The sequence below is a fragment of the Struthio camelus genome, chromosome 1, assembly GCF_040807025.1.
Source record: "Struthio camelus isolate bStrCam1 chromosome 1, bStrCam1.hap1, whole genome shotgun sequence".
NCBI lineage: Eukaryota > Metazoa > Chordata > Aves > Struthioniformes > Struthionidae > Struthio > Struthio camelus.
In genome coordinates this window covers 90,810,502-90,816,037 of record NC_090942.1, presented here as the reverse complement: position 1 = coordinate 90,816,037, position 5,536 = coordinate 90,810,502, and positions in this window count along the sequence as shown.

Below are 5,536 nucleotides of genomic sequence, written 5' to 3'. Positions count from 1 at the left end.
TAAACATCTGCATAACAAACTTAAGCCTGTAGCTTTTCAGTTACCTTTCACAGACCTCTTAAAAGTAGTCCAAGGACCACAAGTGAAGGCCACTACTTCAGAGGGATCTTTATGCACACCCCAAAAGGAGGCCTACAGCTCCAGAGCCTGTTTGCTTCCCTTTTTGCTGCAGAGGTACATATTCGACCCTTCTCACTCTCTCACGTTCTCAGTTCAGAGGTCCCTGCTCTATATTTCTCTCTCTGCAGGGAAGACTAGACGTACACACCCGCCTTTCTCACAAACACCAAACAATTCATCTGGAGCATTTGCCCCCCAAGTTGGTTGGTTAATTTTAAATATGAAAAAGGACACAAATGGCTCCATATTATGGCTGTGTCCAGACATTCCAAAAACATACCCTAGTTCAGTAGCAAAACTAGGTGCAGCCTCTAGTTCTTTGGAATCATCATTTCTTTTCTTGCAGTTTTTTTTTTTTTCATTCATTACATAGACACTCCATGAAATGAAAATGTTTGTTGGACCATGTCACTACCTCTCTCTAATACTTTGTAAGGCAGGGGATGCCCTACTCTACAGAAACAAGAAACCATGCGCACAGATTTAGTCTGTGCTACCTGAAAAGATTAAACAGGTACCTATCTTGTTGAATAGGAAACACAGAACTAAGCAATTTCCTGCTGTGCTCTGAAATGTACTAGTAAACTTGGGCTGCTCTCAGGTATATTACCTGCAAAATATTGGCTAGAAGAAAATCCTAGATGTGATATATATATCCTTTACTAGATATAAAGATGATAAAATACCAGTAACAATGCAGAAGAGAGGCAGTAGCTCAATTATATTCTATATTAAGAAGGAAGTTGGATGACAGACAAATCTGAGAGAGACATAATGAAATATTATCTGTTGCTAATGAGACTGAGGAGAATGTTTAGTTCTACCTATTAAATAAAACATCCTAAAACTTGCATAGCTAGAATCTTACAACCAAGAATTTTAAAATTGTCTGGCAAGCAGATGGAAGCAATGGGCTTTCTTTTCAAAACACCTTTGGAGTTCTCAGAGTATTCCAGAAGATCAGCAAATACTTTTATTTCAAAAGTATTTTAAAAGGAAATGGGATCATCCAGGTGGCTCTAAGCCAGTTAACTTAATACTGATTTGGCAAAATCACAATGTAACTGATACAGGATGTACTCTGCTTAAAAAAAAAAAAAAAAAAAAAAAAAGCTATTTGATTTAAAGAAGAAGATCTTATTAAAAGAACTACATATCCTTTTATAGCAATGTAAGTTTGGTGGTTAAAGATAACTGTTGGCCTAATATAGTATGACTTCTGTCTGAATACTATACAGCCTGGTCATTCATAAAGAAAAAAAGAAAGGCAACAGATAAGTACTACATGACAGAGCCAAACCTAATTGCGAGGTACCTAAAACAGCTCAATTTAATTTCGCTGTTTGGGAAGATGAATAGAGTGACTTGATCATGCTCTGTAAGTCATTATAAAAGAAAAAGATTTCTGATAGCAAAAGACTTTAATATACTGAACAAAGGCATAACGCGACCCTATGGATTAAAAAATGAAATAAAATAGAATGGCATTTTCAGTGGCAATGATAACCAACAGAAAACCTTTAATAAGGGACATGGTTGATTAACCATAAGGCTTTAAATTATTTAAGTCTTACATCTTTCTTAAAGATTTAACTGAATTACAGATCAGCAGTACTATCATCAGTCTCGGCTGAGATTCAGTTACTGTTTTGTGGGTGACTTTTCTAAATGATCTCAAACCTACATGATGACCGTTTCCTTTAAAAGAAATGATCATTTCAAAATTGAGCTAGGAACACACAACAGATTCAATGAAGGACAAGAAGAAGTAGCGCTCCTGCCTTTCAGCAAAGATAAAAGATGCAATCTAAGACGGGACTCAAGTCATTGTCAAGTGTTTGGGGGCACAGGTTTACAGGAACAAAGGGACTGGCATCATGAAGAAAATACACGGTTAAAGAATTAAGGGAGCTGAAGAGGAAAGACCATGCCATCATCTTAGAGAGTATCCCACTGTTGTGAGTGAAAGTTAAATAATTGAACTGTTGTCTGCTGGACTGTACAAAGCGAAAAATACTGCAGACTGTGGAACTTTAGGCTTCATCCCAATAGGGGAGAATTTTGTATGGATGTTACATCTTGCATCCTGCAGGTAGAATCTATTCTTTTTAAACCACCTGAAGTGTTCTGAAGGTGTTAAATTGAACATCCACAGGAATGCAAAGAGGAAAACCTAATACAAACTCAAAAGAAGTAAGTGACAGAGGTAATGAAGGTAAGATACTATTGTTATACTAATAACAGGATTCTGGGTAAAGAGAGAAGTAAGAAATTATCATTGATGAGGGAAAAAAACATGTCCTGGAATAAAGTGGCATTTCTGAAACTTGGTGGGAAAGTTCCATTGTAAAAAATCCTTAGTTTCTTCTTGGACAGACAGTAAAAGCTATAGGAGCAGCAGCAAACTGCACAAACACAGGCAGTAGTATCTGAAATTACTGCTAACACAGGGATTGTACAGCCTTAAAATACATATGGATTCCTATGCTGGGTAACAGAGTCCAAGAAGGGAAAGGACAGAAGACATTAGAAACCAACACATCAAACCAGGGGCCAGGAAGGATGATTTCAAGCACCTGTAACACATAAAATGGAAAACCACTGCAAGGAGTTTTAACTTGTGAGACATTCCCCAGGGTATTTAACCAGTCAGCAAAATATGTTTCCAACTTTTAAAATGGCAGTTTTCTTAATACAAGATACTGCACCCAAAACAAGTCAACTTTTTGGACTTCAATGCAATGCATAAAAGGGAAGATAATCACTTAAGTGGAATCTGGCAATTATGTCCAGCTCGTATTGAATACAGACATGCAGAGGACAGCCACAAGCAGTAATAACACTGCACAGAGTCTGTGCTTCACAAAGCTAATTTCCAAAGGTGAGCAAAACTGTAAACTAAGTTGTCTGTGAGAGGAAAAAAAAAAGTGAATGAAAACTTAATTTAAGAAAAATTTATTGTATGGCCAAAAAAGCCCCCAATTCCACAATCAAAAAAGCAGAACTTTGGATGAAAGCTCATTCTGGGTTCAGTGAGGAAAGTCTGTGAGCAACTAGAAATGTCTTTAAAAAAAAAAAAAAAAAGGCCAAAATATAACACATGGAAAAGGGGAAGGCCAAACAGCAAGCAACATAAATTAGGCATTATAAAGTAGAGAAAACTGACATGGAAAGCTCTGTGGCTAGCAAAACTATCGAAAATAGGAAAGGGATTTGGGATCATTCATTCCTTTTTTCTTAAGTAGAAAGGAAGCAAAATAAATCTTAAAAAACGGTGAAATTGCCAGTGACACAGAACAAGGAAAATCAGTCAACAAATACCTCTATTCCATATTCAGAAAAAAACAGGATGTGGCAGTAGTTTGAAAATAGCAATTTATCTCCAGTACCTTAGTGTCAAAGTAGGAGATTAGACAATATCTACTAGGGATATATATTTTTAAGCCAGCAAACAACAAGGAGTCCTAAAAGAGTTAACTAACAAGCTTTCTAGCCCATTGATTCCAATTTTAATTAATCTTGGGATATTAGAGAAATACCATTAAGACATTCACGACAGTATTCCCAAAAGGCAAATGAAATGACTCAATGTCATAAACTTGACATTAGTCTGAGGCAAAATAATGGAAAAGCTGTTGAGATGAGGAATTAGTGAACAAAAAATATAACCTATAATCCAAACAATCAACTTGGTTTTATGAAATATAGATTTTGTTTAAAAAAAAAAAAAGGCCAAACCCTAATTTCATTATTTGATGACATTATTATACATTTGGTATGACAAAGGGGACTGCATAGGTGCAACATACGTAAATTTTTGTAAGGCATTGACCTAGCACCATAAGTCAAAAAAATTTACTGTACATAATCAACAGAGCATGTATTAAAAGGATTAAGAAATGCCTAGCCTGCACATCTCAAAAAGAAGCTAATAAAAGGTTGCACTGAATGATGCTTTTCAAGTTTGTCTAGGTCAGATGCAACACAGCGTTTTCAACCTGGATCTGAACGTAAAAAATAACATCTGATACAGTTTGTGGGTGATAAAACTGGCAAAGTGGTGAGTAATCTGGACCATCAGCAAGCTGGATCGATTCAAACAAAATAAACTTTACATTTGACTGTACTGAAGATCAAGTATCTACGAAATAAGAACTCAGGTCACCCCTGTAGAAAGGGGAAAACACTGTCATGGATAGCTGAAACTTCAGATGATCTAGGAGTCATAGCAGACAAGCAGCTAACATGAGCTCCCAGGTAATGCTGTGAGTAAAGGGCAAATGCAATCCTCTGCAGACTTAAGGCAAAGGGCAGGGGGACTTTGTCCATGGCACTGGGGCTTGAACACTGGGTTCCAAAATCCACACTTTCACAAGATCCTGAAAAATGTGACAAGATGTAAAGAGAAAACACAAAAATAATTCATGGGCTGGAGGAAATCCCTTACAGTGAAAGATTTAAGGATTTCCATCTAGTTAGCTTGTCAAAAAGCAGACTGAGAGGTGGTATTACAGTGTTTAAATACCCAGCCAGGGGATAAACACCCACTGTGCTCTAAGGCTCTCTGAATCAATGGGATGGACGTGTCCAGAACTAGTAGCCAAAAGCCAAAGCCAGACAAATTCAAGGGAGGAGAAATTAGGTTCAGCATTTAAACAGTGAGAACACTAAGCCCTTGAAGCAGGCTGCTAATGGAAGGGATAGATTCTCTGTATCCCAGTGCCTCAAAATCAAGCCAATGCATTTCACTAACACATACCTCAAATATACATTAGTTATTGGGGCTCAATACAGGATAAATGGGTTGAAAGGTCACCTGTGAAATGCAGGAAGTCAAATCAGACAGCTTCTTCTAGCCTAAACTATGAATCTATGAAACACTTCAACCATTTGCAGCCAAGTCTGGTGACTAAGCGCACAGAAACAGTTCTCTGCCACAGGCTACACACGTGCAGAGTGCGAAGGGCAGAGCTCCTAGCTTGCCTTGTCAGAGCCACTAGGCTGCCCATAGGCAGGGATGCGCTATTGTCGCATTCACACAGCCGCTCAGGACTCACAGCAACAAGATGCTCATGCAGTGTTCTGGTGCACGGGGAAGGAAAACACGTCACAGGGGCCGGGTGCTCACAGCAGCACCTCCATGAAGCCTTTTACACCAATTTATTTCTATACAAGGTGGTAAAAAAAGCCCCTATTGGTTGTTCATACAGAAGTCTGGGATTCTGTAGGCTTTGGGTGGGTGATTGTTTTTAAATCCCAACAACACATGCTGTTTCCCTTGCCTTCTCATTCTCTTCTGAGTCAGCCTCCATGATCCAAATAAACTAACAAGTGACACAAGACCAGTAGTCATGTGGACCAAAAAAAAGGGAAGGAGAATTGAAGACGAAGAGAGAGGGAAAAACAAACAAAGATT